Genomic DNA, 11,208 nt, shown 5'->3' on the forward strand with positions numbered 1-11,208 from the left:
GAATCTAGGTGGTGTGTATATGAGTGCTTACTAATCTTTCAACTTTTCTTTATGTTTGGGGTTGCATAATAAATCTTTTTTGGGGGGAATTTTCTTTGTCTTAGAGAATTTTTGCTCCCGACCAGGACTCCTTTAGAAAATGTGGGACCTGAAGGGCTGAAAGGACCCCTCTAGCAATTCAGGAGTCTCAGGGGAAACTGACTAGAACCAGCTGACCTAGAACTAGGACCTTGGAGGTGGATGTGTATTGGGGCAGAGGGGGAAAGAGTAAAAAGATCAAGGGGACCGGTGTTGGAGAGTGGGAAAGAAGAAGGGCAATTTAAATCCATTTTTGAATGTTTGTCTGGGATGGACTTGTCTCTAGACAGGAGATCACATAAATTGCTAGTTTTTTCTGTTGTGTAAAGTACTCAACACTAGAGAGTCAAGGTAGCAATGTGAATTAGGGGAGGTCAGCTGGCCCCGTGGGCAGGATCTCTAAATGGCATGAAGTACTGGGGCTCAGGGTTGGGTTCTCAGGATTGCAAGTGTGGAAACTAAAACACCTGAGTGCCCCATGTGTGTCCAGATCATGCCAGCCCACTTCAGTGGGAATCACTGCACAAACCAGAATAATGAGACAGGGAGGTGCCAAGTGGGTCAGATGTGTGGGGCAGGTGGTAATTGCATCCTGTCCCTTGTGGGCGTGAGAAACAAATTCTTCAGAAGCCTCCTTAGGGAGCAAAGCAGTGTAGCCAGAGGAGTGAGTCGGGTGATGGCATCAGGGCTGACATTGACTTAGGGTGGCCAGATGCATGCCTGCAAATTCAGTTGGGAGGTTTATGATGGCTGGACCTACCACACTGTCCCCTGGGCAGGGCTGGAGACACTTACATTTTTGTCCCTTGGTCTTATCCTTTCTAGACTCCATGCTTTTTCTATTAACAAATTTTATTCTTCACATGACATAGTACATTCGGTTGTGACATTATACATCAGTTATCCAGTGGGTATTTTCCATGAGTTAACACCACACCTTTGCACAGGTGTCAGAGGCACATAAAATAACCCACGATTGGGAAGTGGGAGGTGCTAAGAAAGTGGGAGAGGTGATGGTAGAGATAGACAGGCAGTTGAATGCCCAGACTGTCAGACCCTTTTCAGAGTTACGGTCTCTGTTAGTACTGTTTGGGTTTTAATCCTGGGTTTTGTTTTTCTTTCTTTTCTTTTTTAAAATTTAATCTTTACTATATTTTTTCCATTACCATTTAGCCCCCTTATACACCACTTCCCCCAGCAATTACCCCACTGTTGTCCATGTCCATGAGTCCTTTTTCCTTTTTGCTTAGTCCCGCCAGCCCCCTCTCCTAACCCACTCTCAGCTATCAGCCTGTTCTCTGTCTATTAGTCTGTCTCTATTTTGCTTGTTAGTTCAGTTTGTTCACTGGATTCCACATATGAGTGAAATCATATGATATTCGTCTCTCTCTGACCAGCTTATTTCACTTAGCATAATGTTCTCCAGGTCTGTCCATACTGTTGCAAGGGGTAAAATTTTCTTCTTTTTTATGGCTAAGTAGTATTCCATTTGTAACTGTCCCAAAGTTGTTTTATCCACTCATCTACTGATGGACACTTGGGCTGCTTCTGTATCTTTGCAATTGTAAATAACACTGCAATGAACATAGGGGTGCATATGTTGTTTTGAATTAGTGTTTTTGGTTCCCTTGGATATATTCCCAGAAGTGGGATTACTGTTTCAAAAGGCAGATCCACTTTTAATTTTTTGAGGTAGCTCCATACTGCTTTCCACAGTGGCTGGACCAGTCTGCAGTCCCACCAACAGTGCTAAAGGGTTCCCCTTTCTCGACATCCTCACCAGCACCTGTAGTTTGTTGATTTATTGATGATGGCCATTCTGACAGGTATGAGATTATGGTTTTAATTTGCACTTCTCTGATGATCAGTGATGTTGAGCATCTTTTCATATGTCTAGCGGCCATCTCCATGTCCTCTTTGGATAAGTGTCTATTCCCCTTGCCCATTTTTTAATTGGGTTGATTTTTTGGTGTTGAGTTTTATAAGTTCTTTATAAATTTTGGATATTAACCCCTTATCAGATGTATTGGTGACTATGTTCTCCCATCCTGTTGTTGTCTTTTTACTTTGATGATGATTTCCTTTGCTGTGCACAAAGTCTGGTATGCTGTAGTCCCATTTGTTTATTTTTTCTTTCGTTTCCCTTGCCTGGGGAGATATATCTGATAAAATATTGCACAAGCAATGTCCGAGATTTGGGTGCCTGTTTTCTTCTGTGATTTTTATGGTTTCGGGTGTAACACTTAAAGTCAAATTTTGAGTGTATTCTTGTGTGTGGTGTAAGAAGATGGTCTAGTTTCATTTTTCTGCATGTATCTGTTCCATTTTTCTGATACCATTTATTGAATAAACTATCTTTAGCCCATTGTATGTGCTTGCTTCCTCTGTTGAATATTAATTGACTGTAAAGATGGAGGTTTATTTCTGGACTCTCTGTTCTGTTCTGCTGATTGATGTGTCTGTTTTTATGCCAGTACCATGCTGTTTTGATTACTATGGCCCTATAGTGTAGTTTGATATTAGGTAATGTGATTCCTCCAAACTTTGTTTTTATTTCTCAGGATCACTGTTGCTGTGTGGGGACTTTTGTGGTTCCATATAAATTTTTGAAATATTTGTTCTGCTTCTGTGAAATATGTTATTGGAATCTTTATAGAAATTGCACTGATTCTGTAGATTGCTTTGGTTAGTATGGACATTTTAAGAATGCTAATTCTTCCTATTCATGGATACAGGATGTGCTTCCACTTATTTGTATCTTCTCCAGTTTCTTTCTTCAGTCAATGTCTTATAACTTTCCAAGTACAGGTCTTTTACATACTTGGTTAGGTTTGTTCCTAGGTACTTTATTCTTTTTGTAGCAATTGTGAATGGGATTGTTTTTTAATTTCCCTTTCTGTTAGCTTGTTATTGCTATATAAAAATGCAGCTGATTTCTGGATATTAATTTTGTATCCTGCTATTGTGCTGAATTCATTAATCAGTTCCAGTAGTTTCTTGGTAGAATCTTTGGGGTTCTCTGTGTACAGTATCACGTCACCAGGAAATGACAGTTTTAATTCTTCCTTTCGGTTTTGATGCGTTTTATTTTTTCTTCTTATCTGATTGCTGTGGCTAGGACTTCCAGTTGTATGTTGAATAAGAGAGATGAAAGCAGACATCCCTCCTTTGTCCCCGATCTTAAGGGGAACACTTGTAGTTTTCACCCATTGAGAATGATGCTGGCAGTGGATTTGTCATATATGGTTTTATTATGTTTAGGCATGGTCACTCTGTTCCCACTTTGCTGATAGCATAAATGGGTGCTGGGTTTTATCAAATGCCTTTTAAGCATGTATTGGTATGATCCTGTGTTTTTTTCCTTCTTTTTGTTTGTATGGTAATTACATTTATTGATTTGCAAATGTTGAACCAACCTAGCATTACTAGAACAAATCCCACTTGATAATGCTCTATGATTTTTTAGATGCAGTGCTATATACGGTTTGCTAATTTTTTTTAAAAAGATCTTATTTATTTATCTTTAGAGGGGAAGGGATAGAGAGAGGGAGAGAAATATCAATGTATGGTTGCCTCTTGTGCATCCCCTGCTGGAAACTGGCCTGCAACCCAGGCCTGTGCCCTGACTGGGAATCAAACCACGATCATGTGGTTCGCAGGCCCGTGCTCAGTCCACTGAGCTACACCAGCCAGGGGTGGTTTGCTAATATTTTGTTGAGGATTTTAGCATCTCTGTTCATCAGGCATGTGATGAACTCTATTTTTGTAGCGTTTTTATCTGGTTTTGGAGTTAGGATAATGCTGGCCTTGTAAAGTGAGTTGGGGGCCTCCCCTCCTCTTCAATTATTTTGAAATAGTTTGAGAAGGAGAGGTGTTAGTTCTTCTTGGAGTGTTTGGTAAAATTTACCTGTGAAGCCATCTGGTCAAGGGCATTTGTTCGTGGGGAGTTTTTTGATTACTGCTTCAGTTTCACTAGGTGTAATCTGCCTATTCAGATTCTCTGATTTTTTTCTGATTTAGTTTTGGAAGACTGTATGTTTCTACGAATTTATCCATTTTGTCTAAGTTGTCCAGTTTGTTGGCTTATAGTTCATACTATTTTCTTATAATCCTTTGTATTTCTTTGGTGTCAGTTATTTCTCCTCTTTCATTTCTGATTTTATTTATTTGGGTTCTCTCTTTTATTTCCCTTGATGAATCTGGTTAAAGGTTTGTCAATCTTGTTTATCTTTTTAAAGAACCAGCTCTCAAGTTCTTTGATCATTTGTATAATTTTTAAGACTTTATTTTGTTTACTTTTGCTCTGAGCTTTATTATTTCCTTCCTTCTACTCACTTTGGGCTTTGTTGTTCTTTTTCAAGTTACTTTAAGTTTATAGTTGTTTATTTGAGCTTTTTATTGTTTTTTAAAACACTTGGCATTGTAAATTTTTTTAATGAGCCTTCTGAAGAAATTTTAGAGTTATATACTTTTAGAGAGAGGGGAAGGAGGGAGAGAAACATAGATATGTGAGAAGGACATTTATCTGCTGCCTCTTGCATGCCCCCAGCTGGAGGCTTGGCCCACAACCCAGACATTGCCCTGCTGGCAATTGAACTGGAGACCTTTTGGTGCAAAGGCTGGTGCTCAATCTACTGAACCACTCCAGCCAGGGCTATTGTTTTTTGAGATAGGCTTGTGATACTATGAATTTACCTCTTACAATTGCTTTCTCAGTGTCCCACAGATTTTGGATTGTTGCATCCTCATTTTCATTTGTTTCAAGGTATCTTTAGATTTTTTCCTTGATCTCTTTGTTGACCCATTTGTTGTTTAATAACATGCTGGTTAGTTTCCATATCTTTATGTGCTTCTCAGTGTTCTTGTGATTACTTTCTAGTTTCACAGCATTGTGGTGAGAGGAGATGCTTGATATGACTTCAGTCTTCGTAAATTCATTGAGACTTGTTCTGTGTCCTAACATGTGGTCTTCCTAGAAAACATCCCATGTGCACTTGAAAAGTATGTATATTCTTCTGCTTTGGGGTGAAATGCTCTGAAGATATCAATCTGATATGTCATTTAAGGCTGGTGTCTCCTTGTTGATTTTCTGTCTGAAAGATCTATCCATTGAAGTCAATGGGGTGTTAAAATCCCTGACTATGACTGTATTCCTGTTGATCTCTCTTTATGTCCATCAAGATTTGTGGCACATAGTTAGGTGCTTCTAGTTTGGATGTGTAAATGTTCACTAGGGTTCTATCCTGTTGTTGAATTGTTCCCTTTATCATTATGTAGTGTCCTTCTTTGTCTTGTACTATAGCCTTCATTTTGTAAGAATTGCTATCTTAGCTTTTTTTCCTTTCTATTGGCATCAAATATCTTTATCCATCTCTTTACTTTTAGTCTGTGTATATCTTTCAACCTTAGGTGAGTCTCTTGGAGGCAGCATATATATGAGTCTTGTTTTATTATACATTCAGGTACCCTCTCTCTTTTGGTTGGAACATTTAAGTCATTTACACTCAAGATAATTATTGATACATATTTAGTGCCAGTTTATTGTTAGACTATTTTCCTATATTTTTTTCTTTCTTTTTCTTCTTCTTAAAGCAATGCCTTTAACATTTGTTGCAGTTTAGTTTGGTGTTAACAAACGCCTTTAGCTTTTCCTTGTCTGGGAAACTCCATATTTCTCTTTCGGTTTTAAATGATCCTTGCTCAGTAAAGTAGCCTTGGTTGTGAGTCCTTGCTTTTTCTCACCTTGTATGTTTCACACCACTCCTTTCTGTCCTGAAATGTTTCTATTGAAAAATCAGATGACAGTCTCATTGGTGCTCCTTTGTAGGTAACTACCTGCTTTTCTCTTGTGACTTTTAAGATTCTCTCTTTGTCTTTCAGCCTTGTAATTTCAATTATGATGTGTCTCAGTGTAGATCTCTTTGGGTCAGACTTGGGACTCTCTGAGCTTCCTGGACTTGTGTGTCTTTTTGCTTCATCAGATTAGGGAAGTTTTTGGTCATCATTTTTTCAAATAGGTTCACTTAATCCCTTGCTTACTCACTTCTCCTTCTGGTATTCCCATGATGTGGATATTGTTACTCTTCATGTTGCCCAAGATGTTTGTTAAAATCTTCTCATTTTTAAAAATTCTTTTTTCTTTTTGCTGCTCTGCCTGGGTGTTTTTCTCTACCTTGTCTTCCAAATCACTGATTTGATCCTCTGCTTCATTTAATATATTGTTTATTCCTTCCAGTGTATCATTTATTTCAGATATTGCCTTTTTTATTTCTGACTGGTCCCTTTTATGGTTTCTGTGTCTTTTTTTAATGCTGTCAAGTATCCTTGTCATCATTACTCTAAACTCTCTGATAGATTGTTTCCATTTCATCTAGCTCTTCTGGAGAATTCTTTTGTTCTTTCATTTGTCTTCCCATTTTGGCTACCTCTTTGTATTTGTTTCTATGTATTAGGTAGCTCTGCAAAGACTCCGGTGTAGGTCTTTGTCAAATGCTGCTTGTGACTGGCCTTGGTCAACCAGTTTGGAGCTTCAGTGATCCACTGCCTATGGCTCCTTCTGCTGAGCCTATTTGTGTGCAGAAAGAACCAGGCTGCACACCAAGGCCAGCTTTTATCAGTACCAGGCCCGGGGAAGGGTCAGCTGAGGTCTCACATATCTCCCCAGAGATCTACCTTAGTTGATAAAGTAAGCAGTGGTATGCCCTCAAACTCTAATCAGCAGCCTGGCTTAAGCCCCACAGGGTAGGGCAGAGTGATTCCTGCCTGTGGGCTACTGCTTCCTCTTAGGCTGATGCCACTTAGGGAGGAGTGCTCTGCCTGAGAAAGATGGTTTCTGCAGTATGGAGAATGATTCAACACAGGGATCCTGGCAGCAGTTCCTTCAGTTCTCTCCCCAGAGCCACCAACCCCAGGCTCCCCTCAAGCATCTCTAGTCCATTCTGCCCTCCCTCTGCCAAAGCCCAGAGTAAGTGGCTGCAGTGAAATTTTGTGTTTGGCTTTTAAGAGGCTCCCTTAGTCTCCAGCCATCTTTCCCTAATGGACAGTGACCCTGCTGCTTTTCACAGCTGGATGTTATCTGGATTCTTTTCTGGTTCTGGTGCCAGAGGCTGGAGAGCCCAGCTTGGGGTTTAGACCCAATATTTCTCAGGGGGTACCCGCTGGCTGCTGAAATATCTCTCCAGAACTTCAGCTGCCGCTCATGGGAGCCTGGCCATGGCTCTCACATCTCCTCCTCTTCCCTCCCAGTCTCCCTCCCAGTGGGAAGTGGCAAATGTCCGTGGTTATAAGGCTCTTCTCCAGCTAGTATTCAGCTGGTTATTCAGGATGATTTCTCTATTATTTACTTGTAATTCCTGATTGGTCCTGGGAGAAGGTTAGTGTAGCTTCCACTTACTCCTCCACCATCTTGGAGCTCCAATCCTGAGTTTTCACGCCTCCTGCTTACTTTCCCAGCTGGTACATGGAACCATTTTGGTACCTTGGAGAGTGGCATTTTTCCCTGTATACTCAACTCCTACTATGCATTTTTGGTTGGAGCTAAACTTGTCACTAACTACACTTGTCACTAATGTTGCCTCTGATGGGATTTTCTCTCATCATTTTCTCTCATCATTTTCTCTCAGTCTCTGGCCAAGCAGTCTTTTCCAGATTGGCAGATAGAAATTTGTAAAATATTACCCTGGCTAACTAATGCAGTGTAGGCATTTGTCCAAACACATGCCAAAACATTTCTTGGTGTGTAATTTAAAAAATACCTAAACCAATGTTCAGTCTAGTTGTTACATGCATGCGAAACTATTTAGAAGTAAAGTGTTCTGATATTTGTGACTTACTGTGAAATGCATCAGAAATAGAATAAATTTAGAGTCATTCATTTTAGATAGTGGGGAAAAGGACTCAAAACTTGTTGGACACTTGCTCACAGAGCACCTTTCACTGATTTTTAAAAAGTAGTATTTATTATTATTATTTTTTTAATTTCAGAGGTACATGTGTATTATAAAAAAACTGAAGATTTTGAGCTGCTTCCCTTAAGTGTGGTTATGAATAACAGGGTGTATTGTGCAGGACAACACAGTTGTGGGCATTCCGGTTGCAGGCCTAAGATGCTTTGGCACTGGCAGGGGAGGGAGTTGGAGGTATGATGTACAAAGAGCATGTCTGTGAGCCCCACCCTGCTGCTCAGCAGTGATGCTCATTGGCAGAGGTGGCTGAGCAGCTTCCCAAGGGGCTGCACAGCTAAGAGTCTACTCTCTCATCAGAGTTGACTGAGACGGGGGTTCCTGTTGAGTGTTCTTTCTTTTGCTGAGAGAATCTGGAATAAAGAAGTCATGTATGTAATGCTCTGAAAAGATCTCCAAAAGTGGAAAGAAAACATTCAGAATAGTGTGAGTGTATGTGCACAAAGAGATGGAGAAAGAACACATGCTCACATTTGCTTGTACAGTTCTGGCGTGGCTCCACAGCAGTGACGTGGTTTCTGTTGGGGCGGGGGCGTGGGGGCCTGGCCTGGGGGGGGATGCGGTGGGAGAGAGGCTTCCTTGTGTACTGTTACAGTGTCTGATTCTGTCAGCTCTGTCAATGAATTTCCTGTTGAAAATTAAATAAATGTAATATAAAAAAGAGAATATAGAATACCACGAGAGAATGCTCTTTGGTTCCTTGGAAGAAGTGAAATTGGACATTTTAAGGCTGTGGCATTCCTTGATTAATGATAATTTCGGTTGCAAAGGCCAGAGCTACACAATGAAGTGGAGACTGTGTTTTAATAAATGTCGTACATGCGGCTCTGCTGTCAAGGTTCATTATTTTGATATTGGTTTTATTTCCTTTTGCTTTGTTTTTTATTTTGTTTGTTTATTCTATAGATAAACAAACATCCTTCTCCTTTCACAAGGTATTGGGCATACCTCTGCCTGTGGGTGGGATTTGGGGGTGCAGAATAGCATTGTTTTCTAGAACAAATTCTACAAAGCGAGGCATCATGTGATGGGAATCAGATTAGCTCACCTACCTCCCCTGTGGCTTCTTTCTTTCTTGTTGTTTGAGCTTTTGGGGGTGGAGATGGTAGTCACTCTGGCTTTGGTCTGGAGGCTTCTGATGAAAAGCCCTTCTGCAATAAGTATCTAGTAAATCAGGACACAGACTTGCATCATCCCTTCTGGACATGGGACCTTTGTCTGTCTGCAAAGATAGCTGGAGAATGGAAAAATAAATGCAGAATTAGGAATACTAACATGAATGCAATTTTATTTGTTATCAGCTTACTCTGTTGTCTCTGAGATGCTATTAAAAATGCATGCAGGATGTGACTGAGATAAAACATATCAAAATTCAAGTTGATTCATGCTAGAGTCCCAGATTCCCTTTCGCTGGCTTTTCTGGATTCCAGCAGCTTTAGCCATCTGGAATGCAGCCCAGAGTGGGAAGTGTGGAAAAGGGCATCCGGACAGTGGAAAGTGCTGCCATAAAGCTCTAGATGCTGAGTCAAAGCAGGGTCTTTCCCACACTCAGGGCCCGTGGAATCAGGAACTTATTTTTTATATTAATAGTGATAGCTTTCCCTTACTGGGCACTACTCTGTGCCAGCTAACGTGCTTTACATATAACGATTTATGTAATCTTTACAATAAGCTAGTGAGTTAAATTACTATTATAATTCTCATTTTACAGATGGAGAAACAGAGAGGTTAAGCGACTTGCTCAAGGTCACTCAGACAGTGGGTGGTAGAGCAGTAATTTGATCTCAGGCAGCCTGGCTCCAGAGCCTATTTTATTAACCATCTCTACTGCATCCCACTGGATTGTGTGTGTGCTTCACACACACACATCTAAAAAGCTTGGATATTTGATTTCCTGACTCCTAAGCAGATTAGGAAGCAGAGCCACTAGAAGCAAGCACACTCATAACACCAAGAGACAGACGGGCGGCCTTGTGGTGACACAGGAGATGGAGACCTGTAAGCTCAAGCGGCCTGTGTCCTTGCTAAGAGTCAGTCCTGCACATTTCAGTTGTTCTTGTAGGAGCCACCGAAACACAGCGCAGTGCCATGATTAAGATTTATAAAGATGGCTGTGGCAGACCCCCTTCTCTCTCTAGTAATTGAGTCCCCAATTTTTCCATGGAGCATGGCTGCCCCATTTCTTGCTGCTAGGTGTGGCCAGTTGGCTAAGTTTTGGCCCCTGGACGAGAGCCGAAGTGAGATGTGCCAGGTCAGACAAGCTGCATTTCTGCCTTTTCCTCTCCATGGGCTGAGACACTGTCCTGGGGATCAGGGGGCGGGAAGGGAAATGCCCAAGGGGAACAGCAAAGGATGGGAAGGGCTCGGGGCCTTGACCCTGTGGAGTCACCATGGGCATCCAGGACTCTTCATTCCCGCAGTGTTACCTGTGAGACAAACAAGCTCTCTTGTTTAAGACACTTTAAATTTCCCTTAGAGCAGCCAAACTCAAAACCAATGGTGTAGACACAGGACATGAAGGAAAGATTACAGCATGTTTGCTGTATTTCGTTAACAAGTCAAGGAAGTCAAAGCGTTTTGTTTATTATTTTTTTAATCCTTACCCAGGGACATTTTTTCATAGGGTTTTTATTTTTATTGAAATTTATTTATTTATTTTTAAGAGAGAGGAAGGGAAAAAGAAACATCCGTGGGAGAGAGAAGCACAGGTTGGCTGCCTCTCGTATGTGCCTGGACTGGGGATTGAACCCTCAACCTAGGCATATGCCCAAACCGGAAATCAAACTTGTAACCTTTCAGTTAAGTGATGATGCTCCAACCGACTGTGCCACACTGGCCAGGGCTAAAAGCATTTTAGAGAGAGTTCAGTGATAAGCTTGAGGCCTCATAGAGGCAACTTTGATTATTTGGAATTTTCTACATGCTGGCAGAAAAAGGTTGGTGTTAATAAGAAGAGGAGGTAAATTTGGTTCACTTCCACAAATATTTATGGGATGACTACTGTGTGCCAGGTGAGGCTGATAGACTCCTTGCTGTCGGGGAGCCTCTAGGCAGCGGGGTGCGGGGACACAGGCATGTGAGCATATAAAAAGTGATCAACGCTAGTGGGCACAACACTGAACCCTGACTTGGGGCAACAGGGAAGGCGCTTTGGAGGAACGTGCAAGCA

The sequence above is a fragment of the Sturnira hondurensis genome, unplaced genomic scaffold (genome assembly GCF_014824575.4).
Source record: "Sturnira hondurensis isolate 20B ecotype Veracruz unplaced genomic scaffold, ASM1482457v3 Scaffold0000880, whole genome shotgun sequence".
Classification (NCBI taxonomy): domain Eukaryota; kingdom Metazoa; phylum Chordata; class Mammalia; order Chiroptera; family Phyllostomidae; genus Sturnira; species Sturnira hondurensis.